This window comes from Protopterus annectens, chromosome 2.part1, assembly GCF_019279795.1.
Source record: "Protopterus annectens isolate FY-2018-M chromosome 2.part1, PAN1.0, whole genome shotgun sequence".
In the NCBI taxonomy this organism is placed as follows: Eukaryota; Metazoa; Chordata; order Ceratodontiformes; family Protopteridae; genus Protopterus; species Protopterus annectens.
Window position 1 is genome coordinate 1323463895 of NC_056729.1, and position 20702 is coordinate 1323484596.

A 20702-nucleotide genomic window follows, 5' to 3' on the forward strand; every position below is an offset into this window, starting at 1 on the left:
GACCAATGAAGTACCTCAACAAGAGGATTACTGGCCTCAAACAGTTGCCACATGCAACAAGACTGAATTTAACTCAATCTGTACTCTGTTGCATACTGTCTACTCAGGCGATCTCTGCCCAACAGACAGGTCCATGTCCAACGCAGAACTGATGTACATGCGCTATCTGAAGTAAACCCAAGCTCACTGTGCCACATGCTCTAGGGATATCATCATCACAACAATAAATAGAACATGTTGGAGGGATACATTACTAACTCACAGACTTCCCTTGCTTTGGAACAGGCTTCCAACCTACATTAAGCTGAGTCCCTAACTGACACTCTTCCAGAGGAGCCTTGACGAGTGTATGTAAAATTGAACTGTCACACCATGGATCACTTCATCAGCTGTACTACACAGAGGCCTAGGGAACTAAGCCCATGTGTGGTGATAGCTGCACACTCTGCCCATACTAATATATGCATTCAGGCAGATAGCCTATTACCTACCTATGTACCTATATATATATATATATATATATATATATATATATATATATATATATATATATATATATATATATATATATATATATATATATATAGGGGGGGAACACAGTATAATAAGCCAAAGATGGATGGGCAGAGATGTGTGTAAGAGGATCACCATGACAGGGAGCCATCCAGGACTGTCCCACCCAGCACACATCCCAAAAGACATGAAGTGCACATCTCACCCACTGTACATAACAGCCACCAGTATCTGTAAGCATTACAGTGTATGTGGTCCATATGCCTGCTGTACAACATGACTGTACAATGAAGTGCACATCTACTATCTGTAGACATGTTCCTGTCACATAGGTTCATAGGTATGTAGTAGACTATCTTCACGAAGGCATGTATTAGCCTAGGCAAGTTGTGCAGATTTCACCACCCCATTGGGTAGCCTCCCAAGCCCTAGTTCTAATAGTTAGTACCCTAAGCCCCTTTCTAGTGGGGCTGCTGATGTGACACCTGGCATGAATTGTCTGTTTCCCATCCACTCATCAAGGTTCCTATTGAAGAGTGTCAGCAAGGGGCTCTGTATGATGTACATTGGGACTCTGTTCCACAGTAAGGCAAGTGTCTGGGATGGTACTCTATCCCACCAGCATGTTGTATTCATTGTTGTGATGAGGTTCATATCCCTGGAGTGTGTAGTGTGACTCAATTTTGTTATCTGTAGATGGAGCATGTTCAACAGTTATGTGTTGGACATGGCTCTGTACATTAGGCAGAGTGTCCCTCTGAGTAGGCGGCATGCAATGGAGAACAGATTTAGTTTTACCAGTTGTGTTGCAAAACACAACTGTTTGAGGCCAGTAATCCTCTTGGTGAGGTACCTCTGTGGTCACTACAGCTGCTGGATATGCTTAGTCGAGTACATCCAAAATGGTCCAAAATTATATCCAAAAGCACAAGACCTAAAGCCAAAAGTTAGGAACACAGATTTCCTAACTTTTGGCTTCGGGTCCTGTGCTTTTGGATATAATTTTGGACTTGCTGTGTGAGTTGTTTGGTTTTGCTTAAACTATTTTCTACATCCAAAATGGTGCATTGTACTCAATGATGGGTCTGATGACTTAAGAGTAGAGGGCCACCACTACCTCTTTTGATCCTGACGCAAAAGCTTTGTTGATTAGGTGGGCCACATAGGATTTCCCAATCACTTTGGCAACATGGTTGTCAAAGGAAAGATGACTATTTACTTGTGTCCCCAGATCCCTTATTACCTTGTCAGTTTTAAGGGGGTAACACCTATGTGGTAGTTTGTGGGTACTTTGTTTTCACCAAAGGGGACTACTATGCATTCTTCCACATTGAGCTTGAGGCCATGATTCTGACACCACACATCTGTCTCATAGAGTCCCTTCTGGAAAATATTTGTGTCATCCGGGGAATCTATTATGGCAAACACTTTACAGTTCCCAGCAAACTTAGTCAACCACAACCCTCCTGTGTTGGCACGTACTTTTGAGAAGTCTATACCAAACAGGAGGGACCCCAGGACTGAACCCTGGGGAACACCAGTTGTTACAGGTGTAGAGTCTGACATGTAGCCAGTAACTCTTAATTTGTGGGAGCTATCTGTGAGCTAGTTTGCAATCCATCTTGTGATGTATGGATTCATACCCAGGTTGGTGAGTTCATCTATGATACCTGACTGGGGAATGGTGGCAAAGGCCTTAGCGAGGTATAGGTAGGCTGTGTGGAGCTCATTGCAATCATCTGTAGCCTGGGTAACTGTCTCAAAGAAATCCACCCAATTCAGGAGGCGTGATCTGCATTTGACAAAGCCAAACTGGGTGTGCTCAACTGTGTGAAGGTTCCCAATGTCTTTATTGTTGACTTCCATTATGACTGGCTCCATTGCCTTGCAGATCAGACTCATCAGGTTCATAGAGCATGAATGCCAAGGGTCTTTTGTGGACCCACTCCTGTGGAGCGGGAAGAACATTGCTGTGCTTGTTCTATGGGTACATATCCTGTAGAGAACATGTAGAGAGAGGTGTAGGTATCCCTGATGAATATGGATACATCCCCACCCTATGTGCTATGATCCAGGTTCTGTTGCTGGAAGGTATGGAATGAGTAATATCCTGGTAGTGCTGGTGTGCTCTCTGGAGCCTTGAACTAGGTTTCTGTTACTGCAAGGATATTTATATTCTCCATACTGAGAAGTGTCTCGAGTGTGTGCATCTGGAGGCTGAGACTTCTGTCAATGAGTAGCATTTAGCTCACTTTGTGGTTATTTGTGTTGGTTATGGGGTTTGGTATGTCCCGAGTGACTGGTGTTCCACACCTGAAGTCAACACCTCATTGGTCCAATCTGACCATAAGCTAATTACCCTTCATATCCACATTCTGCCCCCACCCCTCATTAAGGAAACCATGTTAAAAATTTTCTCCAAAGACAACTTCATGCTTCTTAAGACAGAAGTGGTGAACTTCAGGACACTCATGCAGATGAACAATACAGTTACAACTACTGAATCCTACAACTGCACTTTAGAAGCACTTACAAGTGTGCATGGATCATGCTATCCCAAACAGAACCAAGACGCTATCCTCCAAGAAAAGGAAGCCAATCTGGTGGTCCCCTGCCATAAACAAACTACACAACAGAAGGAAGAAACTGTTGCAAAAGAGGATAAAGCCCATGAGTCGAGGAGCTCCCTGGTCAGCCTCATTAAGAAGCTGCATTCCCTGATAAAATCCTCCAAAGCTAGTTACGAAAACAAAATCGCCACTGATTCTAAAGACAACCACAAAGCATTCTATAGCTATGTCAAGAATCACAATGGCAACACTCAGATCTGCTCTGAGTTACAGCACAATGGCACTAAATATACAGACCCAACTGATATTGCCAACATCCTGGCAGATAGGATCAGTGCTAACTTTACTCCCCTCTCACTCATGAAAGAGCCCATCTCTATGCCGGAAGAATGCAAAGCTGCTGTCATCACAGCTGCACAGTTAAAAACCACTCTCCAAAGCCAGGGACACAGCATCCATGGGACCAGATAACATCCCAGGCTGCGTTCTACATGAACTAAAGAATGAACTGGCAACCACACCTAAGTACCATGTTCAATCATAGCCTCACCTCAGCAAATACGATGGAAAACGACTGTAGAACCAAGTGGATGTGGATTCACTGATAAACACCGCTCGTACACAGGATGATGAATATTAATAATCTTCGTTTATTCCACAACACAAATGAATCACAGGTTTAGCGCTTTCAACTGGTAAATCCAATCTTCCTCAGAACAGTGTAGTAGTAGGTTACAAATGTTTAAATAGTATTGAGCCTTCATCTAATTTAGAAAAACCGCCAAAAACTTTAAAGCTGTATACATCTAATTCATTTAAACTCATGTATATAATATGTTGTTCACTATTTACTTTATCATAACTTCCTTAAATAATTAGATAGCAAACAATACTGATGTATATATACAATATACATTTTGAATGAACATTTTAAATGATTATACTGTACACACTTCAATAGTGTATATACTTCATCTAAAATTCATTCTCACCATTCATCTGCACATAACAAATCCCAATGGTAATATAGTGAAATAAATTACTGTTTAGTTTGTAAAAACTGTCCTTTAAATTTTATATAAATATTCTCATAACTATATATATCTAAAAACACTGTCTATAATAATATTATGTTTGGATACTACAAGTATAATAATTCATTGCAAAGTCTTTGCAAGATAAATAATGAATAAAAAATAATTAATAATAATAATAACAACAATAACATGAACAAACTAATGATACATAGTAATAATTATAAGATTAGAATGAGAATGTGATGTAAAAATTAAGTAATATATGTATTAAAAAATTTTTTAAAAAATGTAACAAATTTCATTAGCTAATGAAATAGAAAGTATGAATGATACTATCATTAAACATACTGACTTTGAATATTGGAAAGAACTCTTTAAGAAACAATTTACCATAGCTGATAATAAGGCACAGAGCATATTTGATAGAAAGAGTAGAAAAGTTCTAAGAGATGTGGATCTGTATAAGTGCAACAGGGCATATATATGGCCAGTAGAGAAAGTCGTTGAACATTCACGGTTTCATGAAGGGAATAGAAAACAAACTAAAAGTTCATTTAGGGAGGAAAATTTTCAGGGGGGCAGGTTTTTTCCTGCACGGAACCACAACCGACTGTGGAGCACATACAGAAGGTAAACAAAGACCTCCATTTAAGGTATAATGTATCTAGTATTAGTGATGCACATAGTACAGAGTACAGTACAGTAGGGACTGTGACAGAAGATAATAGAGATAACTTATTGATTAATACAGAGATATCTCATTCCCTTGTTGGTAATGATAACAAGAATAAGAGTGTCTTGACTTCCTATGATGGCTTTAATGGATTTAATTATACCGATGTGGAGGTAGACGTTGATTTTGTTAAGGTTATGAGCAAAGGTATGAAATTCATCCCTACCCCTAAGATGGATTTAGTAGATAACATCACATAAATCAAGATGTACTGTCGGAAACTTAATCTTGCCATCCAGTTTAATAACAATGAGAATAGTATACCGAAAATCAATGGCATAGTCGGCACAGATCTGAAGAAGAAAAGTACTTACATTCCAACTACCAATGCACATATAAATAACTTTGAGAAGTTAGTTTGCAAAGACATATATTGGTTATATAAGGATCACAAACAAAGAAGAAAGAACTGGGGGACCATCCATGATAATCTCTCCATGAAGGAAAGGGAATGCTTGAATCATGTTATGCGTAATAAAGAAGTGAGAATTATGAAGCCAGACAAGGGGGGAGGTATAGTCATTTACTATACTAGTGAATACAATTCCAATATACACAACCTCCTATATGGATCAGGCAACTACGAAAGCATTTCTATCAACCAAATTAACATAGGACACAAGAGGATTGATTTAACTATAGAAGAATACCTTATAGACAATAGGATTACCAATGATACTTATACATTTTTGAAAACGGATTATCCAGTTTTATCCAAGATTGTAGGTATTCCTAAAGTACACAAGTCAATCGATAACCCTCCATTTAGACCCATAGTGTCTGAATCTAGGTCTAAAACCTATAATATAGGTAAATTGATAGATAGATGGCTTAAACATATTTATAAAGTTATTCCACACATCATGAAGGACTCCTGGAACTTTTTGGGAAAACTTACTAAGGATATATGGAGGCCCAATTTAATCTTCCTTACCATAGATGTTGTGGACCTCTTTTCCAGTATTCCTAAGGACATAGGTCTGGAATTTTTTTCTAACAGCCTTAGGAAATATTCAGGATTTGACTGGGATAAGATATGCCTAATATGTGACATGATGGCTTTAGTATTGGACCATAACTACATATCTTTCCAAGGAGCGTTTTTTCGACAAACTAAGGGGGTTGCTATGGGAGCATCCTGTGCTCCCATATTTGCTAACTTAGTGATGTTGGAATGGGAGTCAGAGCATCTTTTTAAAAGTGAATTTTATTCGGATATTGCTTTCTATGCTAGATATTTGGATGACATTTTCATTCTATGGAAGGCATCTACGGATAGATTACGACAATTTATGGATTTCCTTAATGGTACCACAGAGTTTTTGAAATTCACCTATAGTTTCAGTCATGTAAATATACCATACTTAGACATTTTAGTGGGTCATGATGAGGCAGGTTTTATTTCCAAAGTGTATAGGAAACCAACCTTTTCCAATGATTACATTCATTATTCCAGCAATCATCCTCCACATGTTTTTCATAATGTGGTTAAGGGACAATGCATCCGAGCAGCAAGGATGTCATCCACAGAGGAATGCATGAAGATAGAACTTGATTTGTTATATAATTTATTCCGTAATTGTGGATATCCTGAAAATATGCTAAATGACATCATACAATACGTACACAAGGAATGGGGTAAGAAGTACCTGCCATTATTAGGAAATTATGATATTGACACTATAAGTATGGATAAGGATGATAGGTTCAATAATAATTTTAACAAGGAGAATTTTGGAAGAGCTTGTGTATTAACCTACACACAATACACTAGTGCCATCAAGGAGATTTTATACAGACATTGGGACATTATTACCACACAAAATTTAGGGGAACACGTAGGAACAACTCCGAAATGTGTTTATAAAACAGCCCCTAATTTAAAAAGAATATTAGAGAGAGCTAGTTACATCTCTGGAGGAATGGATAGATACAAAGGTACCACCAAATGTGGCAGATGCAATCAATGCAGGTACATTAATGAGGCCAAAAATATACAACTAGATGACATCAATCGTACTAGGATTAAGTTTAGGACAGGCACTTGTAACACTAAACAGGTGGTATATTTGGCAACCTGCACTGCTTGCACGGCCTATTATATAGAAAAAACAGAACGACAACTTAAAAAATGAATATATGAACACTTGTATAAAATACTGAAATGTGATACAAAAAATGCACTTTACAGACATATTTCTGAAAGAGGGAATGAACATGGATTCAAATTTGCCATTATTGATCAGGTGATGTGTACACCATATGGAGGAAATTGGAAAATGATACTGGCATCTCATGAAAGTAGATGGCAGATGTACACAGATGCCACCAGATCGCCAGGCCTTAATGAATTTATCAGCATCAAACCTATGTTAGTTCTTTCACAATAATTTGTTACATTTTTTAAAAAAATTTTTAATACATATATTACTTAATTTTTACATCACATTCTCATTCTAATCTTATAATTATTACTATGTATCATTAGTTTGTTCATGTTATTGTTGTTATTATTATTATTAATTATTTTTTATTCATTATTTATCTTGCAAAGATTTTGCAATGAATTATTATACTTGTAGTATCCAAACATAATATTATTATAGACAGTGTTTTTAGATATATATAGTTATGAGAATATAAAATTTAAAGGACAGTTTTTACAAACTAAACAGTAATTTATTTCACTATATTACCATTGGGATTTGTTATGTTCAGATGAATGGTGAGAATGAATTTTAGACGAAGTATATACACTATTGAAGTGTGTACAGTATAATCATTTAAAATGTTAATTCAAAATATATATTGTATATATACATCAGTATTGTTTGCTATCTAATTATTTAAGGAAGTTATGATAAAGTTAATAGTGAACAACATATTATATACATGAGTTTAAATGAATTAGATGTATACAGCTTTAAAGTTTTTGGCGTTTTTTCTAAATTAGATGAAGGCGCAATACTATTTAAACATTTGTAACCTATTACTACACTGTTCTGAGGAACACTGGATTTACCAGTTGAAAGCGCTAAACCTGTGATTCATTTGTGTTGTGGAATAAACGGAGATTATTAATGTTCATCATCCTGTGTACCAGTGGTGTTTATCAGTGAATCCACATCCACTTGGTTCTATAGCCTCACCTCAGGCTTTGTGCCTGATGAATGGTGCACAGCGATGGTTATCCAACTACACAAGGGGGGAGCCACCACAGACCCCGGGAACTAGTGCCCCATTAGCCTGATGAGCCTGGTCTGCAAGACCATGGAACATATCATCATGGAACCTATAAACAAAGACATTGGTAATCTCCAAACTCTAGACCACAACCATTTTGGGTTTGTAAAAGGCAGATCATGTCTCCTAAACCTGATAGACTTCTTCAAAGCAGTCACCAAAGCCGTAGACAAAGGTAAGGTGGTTCACACAGCCTATCTAGATCTTGCCAAGGCTTTCAACACTACCCCCCACTCTGGAATTATAGATAAACTCACTAAACTAGGTATAAATCCCTATGTCACAAGATGGGTTGCCAACTGACTCACTGACAGACCCCACATTGTGAAAGTAGCAGACTCCAACTCCGACTTCAGACCAGTGACAAGTGGAGTACTACAGGGTTCAGTCCTGTGTCCTGTCCTGTTTGGTATCTACTTCCCTGAAGTACAAACTAACACAGAAGGTCTTTGGCTAATGAAGTTCCCAGATGACTGCAAACTAGGAGCCATAATCGAAACTACTAACGATGTGGACATCCTACAAAAGGGCCTCACTGAGACAGATGCCTGGTGTCAAAGCCTTGGCCTCAAGCTCAATGCCAAAAAGTGCATTGTCATCCCCTTTAGTAAAAACTCTGTAATCATGAACTACAATGTAGGTGGTAGTATACTTAACACCGAAAGTGTGATAAGAGACCTTGGGACACAGGTGGTCAGCAGACTCTCCTTTGATAATCACATCACCACAGTAGTCAGGAAATCCTTCTAATTGGCACACCTCATCACAAAAGGTTTCTCATGCAGAAAAAAGAGGTCATTGTTCCCCTCTACTCATCACTCATTAGATCCATTATAGAGTACAATGCCCCTTTTAGTATGTACCTCACAAGACATCTACAACAACTGGAAAGCCCACAGAAATACCTCACAAAGAGGATTAGCGGCCTCAAATACATGCCCTACACAGACCGTCTCAAAACACTCCAGCTTTACTCTGTCGCATATCGCCTACTCAGAGGTGATCGCTGCCTAACATACAAATCTATGTCAAACACAGAGCTGTTGGACATGCTCTACTTAAAGAAATCCCAGTCCCTCCAAGCTTCGTCCCCAAAACCCAGACCAAAATACAAAAGGAGGGGGTGTATCCATTTTCATAAAGGATACCCATACCTCCAGGTTAGTGGCACAGCACAAGGCCTTGGAGATCAGCCAAGTGCAACTAACAGTGGCCAAAGCTGCTTATCAGATTGTAGCCTGCTACAGATCACCTATCTTGTCTCAGGACCCTCACTCAGCATTCCTGAGAACACTGGAAAATATAAAGGTCCTACCAAACACCATGATATTAGGAGATTTCAACTACCCAAACATTGACTGGGAGAATTACTCAAGTACAAACTCCTTTGTCCAGTGCTTCCTAGAGTTTATAAACTCAAATGCCCTGGAACAGCTAGTCACCATTCCCACTAGAGGTGACAACATACTGGACCTGATCATCACCAACATGGGGGATCAGTGTTCCACACCAGAGGTAAACCCCTCGCTGGTAAGATCAGATCATAAAGTAATCACACTGGACATCCACATCCTGACCCCACCCCCAGTCATGGAAACCACTGTGAAAAACTTTTCAAAAGCAAACTTCACACTTCTCAAGACTGAAGTGGAAAGTGTCAAAGCCCCCTTGCTACAGGATAATGCTATCCAATCTGCAGAATCCTTTACAAGTGCATTATATGAGCATCTACATGGATGCATGGATTGAGCCATCCCAAGTAAAACCAAGACTCACTCCTCCCAAAAGAGGAAACCAGCCTGGTGGTCCTTGGCCATAAATAACTATACAATAGAAGGAGGAAACTACTACATGATAAAGCAAAATTCCAAAAAGGAAAGGCATCGCTGATCATTATTAGCAAGAAACTATGATCACTCATAAAATCATCCAAGGCCAGTTTCTAAAGAAAAATTGCCAAGGAATCTAAAGATAACCACAAAGCCTTCTTTAGCTATATCAAACATTTAGCTGGCAACTCTCAGATATGCTTTGAGCTATTGCAAAATGGCAAAAACTACACTGAACCAACTGACATTGCCAACATCCTGGTGGACAAGTTTAATGCAAACTTCACCCCCAAAAAGGCCTGTGTCCATCCCAGAAGAATGCAGAGCCCCAAACATCATGGACATGTAGGTAAAAACAGCCCTCTCCAAAGCTAAGAACACATCATCAATGGGATCGGATGGTGTCCCAGGCTGCGTCTTACACGAGCTCCAAAAGGAACTAAACCCTCACCTAAATTCACTGTTCAGACTCAGCCTTACCACAGGCTATGTACCAAAGAATGGCATATAGCAACAGTCATCCCGCTCCACAAAGGTGGTGCCACAACAGAACCTTGGAACTATCGCCCTATAAGCCTGACCAGCCTGGTCTGCAAAGCTATGGAGCAAATTATCATGGAACTCATAAACAGAGACACTGGGAACCTCCAGACACTGGACACTACCCAATTTGACTTTGTTAAAGGCAGATCCTTCCTCCTAAACCTAGTTGACTTATTTGAAACAGTTACCAAGGCCATAGATGAAGGGAAGGTAGTACACACAGCCTACCTGGACCTCACTAAGGCCTTCAACACCATTCCCCACTCTGGCATCATAGACAAGCTTACCAGCTTGAACATTAACCCCTATGTCACGAGATGGGTGGCCAACTGGCTCATGGATAGAACACACATGGTCAGAGTTGTGGGTGCCATGTCCAACTCTAAACCAGTCACATGTGGCATCCCACAGGTCTCGGTCCTGGGACCCCTCCTGCTCAGTATATACTTCTCTGAGGTACAAGCAAGCATGGGAGGACTATGGCTGACCAAGTTCGCAGATGACTGCAAACTGGGGGCCAAAGCTGACACAGACATCCTCCAGAAGGGTCTTACAGAGACAGATACCTGGTGTCAAAAACATGGCCTCAAGCTGAATGCCAAAAAATGCATAGTCATCCCCTTTGGAAAAAACAAAGTGCCCATGAATTACCACATAGGTGGTAATCCACTAGGTACGGAAAATGTAATTAGGGACCTGGGGACCCAGGTAGATAGTAACCTCTCCTTTGATAATCACATTGCAAAAGTGGTTAGATATTCCTTCAATGTAGCCCACCTAATCATGATAAGGTTCACCTCTAGATCAAGACAGGTTATTGTGCCCCTCTACCCATCACTCATTAGGCCCATAATTGAGTACAATGCCCCATTTGGTATGTACCTTAATTGGCACATGCAACAGCTGGTAAGACCACAGAAGTACCTCACCAAGAGGATCATGGGCCTCAAAGAGATGCCCTATGCAGCTCAACTAAAGAAACTCCAGCTCTACTCGGTTGCTTACTGCCTGCTCAGAGACGTATAAGGCCATGTCCAACCCGGAATTAATGGATATGCTCCACCTCAAGAAAAACAAATCTCTTAGAGCCACATGCTCCAGTGAATTAAACCTCAGCAAAGCAATAAACAGGACATGCTGGAGGGATAGATTCCTGTCCCAGAGACTTCCCTCGCTCTGGAATAGAATCCCAGTTGATGTTAGGCAGAGCCCCTCGCAGACTCTTTTCAAGAGGAATCTTGACGAGTGGATGGGAAATTGTAAATTTACCCCTGGGATCACTTCAGTGGCCCTGCTAGACAGAGGCCCAGGAAATTAATTTAAAAGGAAGGTGAAAGCAAACACATTCTGGCTAAGCTTATAAATGCCCTTGGGCAGATAGCCTAGTACCTACCTATGAACTTACACGCTCTAAGGACCTAAACCTTGTCACTACAATAAGCAGAACATGCTGGAGGGATAGATTCCTGTCCCAGAGACTTCACATACTCCAGAATAAACTACCTATCTATATCAAACAAAGCTCCTCATTAGCACTCTTCAAGAAAAATCTTGATGATTGGATGGGAAATAGGAAATTCACCCTGGGGATCACTTCTGTGTCGCTGATCGACAGTGGCACAGGAAAATATATTTCTTGGATGGCAAAAGCCAGGGTACCTTTTTGATTGGGCTTGTATAGGCCCCTGGACCGATAGCCTAGGACCTACCTATGAACCTTTGAGCCTTGCCTAAAAAAGGTAATATGGGGACAGCAGGAGCCTTGGCCAGTATTCAGAAGCATAGTGGCGACAGGTGCAAACCATCTGTAGTGAAGCAACAAGGCATGTTTATCATGTCATCACAGGCAGACAGAGACTGGATCCTCTTTGAATGACACCAGAAGTTCAGCCAATTGTTGAAGTTTAGCATCTTTCTGTTATATTGCAGTATCATGTAGGTGAAGGTAAGATGCTACTCAAGGTTTGACCCTGTGTGTGCCAGCATGTGGTGCATCAACCCATATATGATATGGTCATGGCCTATGAATACAATACTCTCACAATACACCTAGTATGATAAGCCTGCTGAGGTTAGCAAATGTGAAAAAAATCTTTGTGCAAACTGTTAGCAAGTAATGTCTGTATTGTACCCTGTAACTCCATATCGCTTGCTGAAATGTAAAGGCATACTTAGTTTGGATTAAGAACACCGCACTTGCCAACTGTGTGTGTGTGTGTGTGTGTGTGTGTGTGTGTGTGTGTGTGTGTGTGTGTGTGTGTGTGTGTGTGTGTGTGTCTGTCTGTCTCTCCCTGGGGAGAGAGCAACCTTTTTGGAGACTACTCACACCCCTTAAAAGTGGTATACTCATTTTTGTCGTCTCATGATGTCACCATCCTACAAATATACCTGTGGAATGGTGAAATCCCATTCATGTGTGTAGGGTGTCGTGTAAATGCTTACTGCTGTAGTATCATAATGTAGTTAGGTAGGGGTTTGAATCCTGCACTTGCCAACTGTGAGTGTGTGTGTCTCCTAGGGAAGAGCAGCCTTTTTGGAGACTACTCACACACCTTAAAAGTGCTATACTCATCTTTGTCAAGTCTGTTGATGTCACCATCCTACAAATATACCTGTGGAAAGGTGAGACTCCAGTAATGTGTATAGCATGTTGTGTAAATGCATACTGCTGTAATATCATAATGTAGTTAGGTAGGGGTTTGAATCCTGCACTTGCCAACTGTGTGTCTCTCTTGGAAGGAGCAACCTTTTTGGAGACTACTCACACCCCTTAAACGTTGTATACTCATCTTTGTCAAGTCTGATGATGGCACCATCCTACAAATATATTTGTGGAATGGTGAAGTCCCAGTAATGTGTATAGTGTGTTGTGTAAATCCGTACTGCTGTAGTGTCATAATGCAGTTAGGTAGGAGTTTAAATCCTGCACTTACCAAATGTGTGTGTCGCCTGGGGGAAGAACAACCTTTTTGGAGATTACTCACACCCCTTAAAAGTGGTATACTCAACTTTGTCAAGTCTGATGATGTCACCATCCTACAAATATACCTGTGGAAAGATGAAATCCTAGTAATGTGTATAGCGTGTTGTGTAAATGCATACTGCTGCATTATCATAATGTAGTTAGAAAATAATTTGAATCTCACACTTGCTGACTGTGTGTGTGCTCCAGGTGTGTGACACTGTTGGCCAATGTGGAGTGGGTTTTGATTTTTCTAGTGTATGACATATCACAATGACAACTGTATGTGCATTACACATGCAAGGTAGCTGTGGGGTAAATCCATATACATACATGTGACCTCAAGTATTTCACAGGTGGGTACTCTGCTTTCAACATGAACACATTTGTTATCTTTGACAGAGCATGCTGGCACTTTCCAGACCTTAGGTCACTTCTGTATGCTTGTGACAAGCTTAGCCACTGCAGTGATCCCTGCGCTACGTCTTCCGTTTCACATCCACTCATCACAGTTTCTATTTCAGAGTGTGAGTGAGGGTTTATGCTTGAGGTATATTTGAAACCTTTTCCAAAGCAAGCAAAGTCTGGCAAAGATGACTAATCATTATAGGTGTGCAACAACCTCTGTGGATCTGCATGCAAACTCTTTATTGCTTATGTGCTCCACAGAGAGATTTCCAAAACCCTTTGGTAATGTGATTATCAAAGGAGAGATAACTTAACACATGGTTCTATGTATACATTAGTACCTGTTCCACATTTTGGGGGCTACTACCTATGTAGTACTCTGGGGATACTTTGTTTTCTAAAAGTGGATAACTATGCTTTCTTTGGCTTAGAGCTTTACAACATGAGTTTGACACCAGGTATCTGTCTGTATGATACCCTTTTGGAGGATGTGTGTGTCATCTGGAGAATAAAGTATAGCCCACAGTATGCATTGTCATCAAACGTGGGCAGACATATCCCTACTGTGTTTGCTTGTACCTAAGAAAGCTATATGCCAAACAGGAATGGTCCCAGGACTGAGTGCAGGTGAATACCACTTGTTACTGGCATAGAATAATACATGGAGGCTGCAAATGTTACTGTGTGTCCTACATCTGTGCGTCAGTTGTCAAGCCATCACCTAAAATTGTTTATGGTCAGTCTGTTGAGGTTATGTATAATACCAGTATGTGGGATGCGTATGAATTGCTGGTGAGCTATAGCTTGGCTGTGTTGACCTCCCCTCCCTCACCTATAGCCTTGTTGACTGGCTTGAAGTCTACTAGGTGGAGGAGACATGATCTGGTCTTTAGATAACCTAAGTGGGTATGGTGCAGTGTTTGCAGGTTCATAATGTCTCTGTTAATGAGTTCCATAATGCTATGCTCCATAGCCTTCCAGATAACATTGGTCTGGCTTATAGGGTGAGAGTTTCCAGGACCTGTTGTAGTTCTACCCTTAATCAATTTATGTTAACAGTTGCACTGGGTGTGACGAGGGTGGACAGTTTTAAGAATAAGTATATTAGAGGGTCAGGCCAGGTTTGAAGGTTAGTAGACCATGTCAGATAGGCAGGATTAAGTTGGTTTGTACATGTGCTGAGGAGGGATGCAGAGTGTATTGTGAAATAGATGCTAAGGATGAAGCCACCAGGTAACAGGAAAAGACGAATGCCTAAGATGAGGTTTATGGCTGTGGTGAGAGAGGACATGCAGATGTATGGTGTGACAGCGCAAGATGCAGAGGGCAGGAAGAAATGATGTACTGTGGCAACCCCTAATGGGAGCATCCAAAAGGAGAAGAAGAAGAAGAAGAAGACATTGTAGCTCAACCCTTGTGGACTGTGAACACCATTACCATGTGTCATTCCACAAGTATGTAACCTGTATAGAGGCTGCATCTGGACAGAGCATTTAGGTGAGTGGTGACTTCATATGTCAGCTTGTGTATGACACAGCCAGGGACACTGCCTAGTACCATTGTCACTGTGGTGTATACTTTGTTAAAGAGATGTTTTAACTAGAGTGTCTGTGAATCATCAGGTTTTACATTCTTCAGGTCTGGAAATGTGGCCCTTGTGTAATGACAGGGTGGTGAAATCCACATTCAAACTGTCTGACAAGGAATTGGTAATGTCAGTCAGATAAGTGTACTTTGTGACGATTTACATTAACTGTGACCCGATCTGAGATTTCCCCTGTAGATTATGAACAACACTGAATAAAGCTTTAGTGTTGTCTTTGGAATCCTTGCCATTTTGTATTTTGAAGCTTGCCTTGTATGTTTATTGAGGGATTGTATTTTCCCAATGATACTGACCAGAGAGGTTATCCCTTCTTGGTATGTAACTCTTTTTTGGTACAACTTCACACCTTCTATTATATATTTAGTTTGTGGCAGGGGTCCATGAGACTAATGCACTTTTACTGTATAAGTGAGAATTTCTTGTGTTTGTGATAGCATGGTCCATGCAACCCTGTAGGTTAACAGTGTGCATTAATAATGGATTATGCAGCTGGGACAGTGTTAACCTTAGTAATGCAAACCAATGACAGCATCACCCACAGCACAGTGTCAACCCGTGTCATACACACACATGTGTACTCAAGTTCCAAAATGTGTGTAGTACAATGCATACTGGCCACCAATAGAAAGTATGAAGTGTTAACACTGGCTAATACAGGGCATGTCACCCAGTCCATGTGTCCAATATGCACGTACATGCAGACAGTGCACCTCCACTACGTTCACAAATATACACCTGCAAACCTGTGCTACACACACCCCACACTTACTGTCCACTGTATAACACATGCTGACACAACTACGCACATCAGCCAAGTGGCACATGGGAAAAGAAAACACAATTGGAATAAACACTGGTGGAAACAATACAACATTGCTAATTACAGTTTTAATGCATCATGCCTGCTCAGCTACACCTTCAAGGATATCATTACACTTTATTGCTGACAACATGCTACACATTCAACCATTGCTATACTTTGTTAAAGTCACCCTGTGCATCAGCACCATGTTAGCCTGTTCCTGCATCAATGTTACAGATGACAGGAGGTGACACAGGTTTCATCATATGCACAGGGTGTTTTGTTGGTTTGCCAGAGGCCTACACTGAACCATACAATCGACATGTGTGTGTGAGTGTGTGTGAGAGGGCCATGAGTACTGTTATGGGCCAGTGTTGATGTAATGTGTGATGGTATGTGTTTGGCCTAGGTTTCTGGTTTATGTGTGTGTGTCTGCATGCACACAGTTCCACCATGTGCCTGCCATATACTGGGATTTGTGAGACAGCTACAAACTGTACCTGGCAGGCTTTACAGATCACCGTCTCTGGCCATGGATATGGAACCTGTGCCTGGCAGGGGTGCTACAGACAGTATCAGGTACTAATCCAGACTGGGTACTATCCGAAGAGGTTGAAATATGCCCACTGGATCCAGGTCCCTGCTGGGACTGGCCAGAGCCACGTGCACATGGTCTTCAAGGATGGTCTATGGACAGCCCCCCCCAACATTGCTGGGGCTGGTACTGGCACTACGGGAGTGGCTGTGACTTGCTGGATGTACACGGCGAACTCCAGCTGCTGATGTTGCTGGCATATGTCCACGCTGACGTTTCAACTGTCCCGCACTGTCCTGACACATGGACATGACATTGTGGAGGACATCCAATGTCTCATCCCAACTTCTATCAATGACCTCAGTGTAATTACATATGGCACCTGCTAGGTCATGGATACTGTCATTTACAGAGGTATTATGAGCCCTCTGTGCCCTTAGTTCCTGTCTGGTGTACTGCTCCATTCATGTCTGTGCCTCCATGACAGTCTGGAACATGCATGTGGTAGGAAAAAGGTGTGGCATGTCTTCCAGGGGCATGATGACCAGCAGTGCTCTGATGAGAACCCCTGGGCATCTGCCTATGTGGTACCATTCCAGATATCTGGCTATGGCTGTTGTGTTCTGATACATGTGCCATAGATACCACACTATCCTGGCCAGTGCCAACCATACACTGTCCCTCAGCTAAGGGTAATGATGATGATGGATGTACAGGCAGTATGCTGTGAGCATGGATGGGGTGGAGACTTGTGTACTGTCAATTGGTGGCCCAACAACAGACCCTGACAAACCTGCCTGTGCCTCAACACACCTATCCTCAGGTTCCCTGCTGTACTGAACCAGCCCCACCTCGGCACCTGTGAGAGGAAAACAGGAATCACACTTTAAGACTTGAACATGATATTAGACCACATGCGCACATGCACACATGTGCACATGCGCACATGGGCACATGCACACATGTGCACAAGCACACATGCACGCATGTGCACAAGCACACATGCACACATCCACACATGCACACATGCGCACATGTGCACATGCACACATGCACACACACACAAAATACACTCCTCCCTAAAGCAGACACACACAACACCAGCAATCTCAGGACATACACTATAGCAGGTGATGGTGGGGTACAGTATCACAAGCAAAACAGTCATATCACACATGTCAGCATGCAGGACATGTGTTGCTCAACAGCATGCAGGGCAAGTGTAGACAGTTCTTGTTACTAACAGTATGCATGGATTTTATGCATGTGTTTTGTTATTAGGTGATGGGCCTCCCCCTGGAACATAATGCATACATGGACACAGCATTGCTGTGCAGGTATTCAAAACTCTGTAATGTACTGTGCACCATAACAAACAGGTATACATGCCATGGCTGGATGTGTATCTGTGTGTCAGATCGGTATCCAATGCTGATTACAGCCTCTGTGTCTTTAGTAAATAATTGTAGGCACATTTTTAGCACATGCATGATGTGTTTTCACAGAACATCATCAGTGGTGCATGGATAATTGATGGAATACCATTCAGCCACATACCCAATGTACGGTACTTATGGTGAGTGTAAATCATATTGTGGACATACCAGTGTCATCCATGCTAAAACACAACTGCATATTTAAACACTACACTTACCCAATGTGTGCCATATGACCTGGCCACTCAATAGCATCACAAGACATACATGTGTCAGTTGTACAAATGGTGATTGGTATGCATATTGTTTAGAGGTGCATATGTGTGCAAACACGCAACATTAAGGTATATAGCAATGAAAGCTATCTCTAGTACTGTGTTTACAATAACTGGATGTGGTATAGTACCATATGCCATCATCATGAAGAATCATGTGGTCACTCAAGGCTACAAATGTTTCCCAAACCAGCACTACTCATGCTGTACCAGAACTGTACTACCTTAGCTACATTCACCATTTCACAACCAGTTGTTACATGAGTTTGTAAGGAGGCCAATAAGGAGCATTCCCTGACATGAATGTGTAGTGTGTTGCAGAGTGTTTAAATGCCCCATGATAGGCCTCTACCCCTCAGGTATATTATGTGTAATGTGTGGATGAGATTTTGGATACTGGAGTGTGTCTTTACAGAGAGTTTGGGAATCCTTTATGTGTATCATGTTAAAATGCTCTGTGTATGACATAGATGTGTATGTTATGTGCATATTGAGTATCAACTGTGCCTATCCAATGGTCACTACAGTCTAGCCACATTTGTTTGAGATGGTCTGGGTATTGCATGTGTTTGAAGCAGCTAATCACATTAGTGAGATGTGAGTGGTCTTACACCAAACATGCACAGCATGCATTATGGGTAGGTGTGTTACATGTGTACATGGCCTACACCTTAACTATGACATGCACTTTTTATTTACAATAATAAATGTAGAACACACTCAACAGCATCTGTCCGCTGCCTTGATGTCACCCAAGAGGGACCTACATAGAGATGAGACAGTTTGTCAGTGGCCACAACTGAGGCATTGCTACTGTGTGTTTGCAATCTTACAGTACAGCAACAGTTTACATTCACAGGGCTACAGATTATATTCCAAATGATCAGTATTGCACAACAACAGGCTCCACATCTTTTAACGACACACTCCACATCTCACATATGCATGATCTACCAATACAGATAATAGTAGTCTACAGATATGCCATGTTACCTGCATGCTCCATGTGGGCTTGATGGGTGGCTCCAACCTTTATCATGGTGTATGCCTGCTGCTGTTGTTGTTGGGCAGGTGCCACCAGGCTCAGGAGCAGCTCCTCCACTCTGGTGAAGGAGGGGTGGATATTAACACCACCTCCTGTTGCAAGCTGTTGTCTCCACACATCAGCAGCACGCTGATGGATATGTCTGAGAAGATCACTGCAGTGGTGGCATACCTCCTCATATGTCCGGTTATGCAGGCCTACTTCATTTACCCTGTGGACAACATCTTGCCACATTGCAGTATGCTCCTATTGGTCCTGGCTGGTTCGAGAGAACATGAGACTGTAGTGCTGAATCATACTGTTAGTAATTATGTCATCTTCAGCACTACTGTAACTGGGGTTCCTGTGATGCGCCATGATCCCTGGAAGACATAAATATGAAAATATGTCTGAGCAAGTCATATGGCACATTTAACATTATACAGTACAGATATCACTGAACTGCCATATATAGCAACCTATTAGCTAACCAAGAGTGAAACACTTTAACTGCCACTTAACACTGCTCACCCCCCAACTGCATGGAAGTGCCTGGCTCACTCTCTATCTATTGAACCATGTTCTGCACAGCAACAAAATAAAATCACTATATAAGACTATACAAGAGTACCTGGCACACTGTATGCAACACAATGCACCACCTATCCACAGCAGATATACATCAAGCTGATGTGTAAAGAAATATATCATCCATCACAATGAGTGTAAGGTCCAGTAAATGTATTACTATTATACCATACAACTTGTTAATGGTAAACCCATGTCCAAAATATGTGCACAATTGGGAATATAGGTCGCATACTGCTGCTGTGAATGTTGCTAGATATGCAGTTATATGTTTTACCACACATATGTCAAAGGACATGTTACAGACATACCCACACGCACATCAGACATAATTACAGGACACAAAGGTATAACCCAGATAAGCTTTCAGTGTGTACTATAGAGTACTGTGTGTCAGTACTTACACAACCTTAATCTTGAGAAATGTAATCTGTGATTAATACAGGGACCACACAAAATAGTGGATGCAAGCAAAGTGGACATACACCATACTTTACTGTACAGGCCCAGAGCTTCAAGTAGTACTACAGTACACACAGGATTTGGATTCAACATCAGTACCAATCAATAATCATAGATGTAGTGCTTTAGCCTCCAA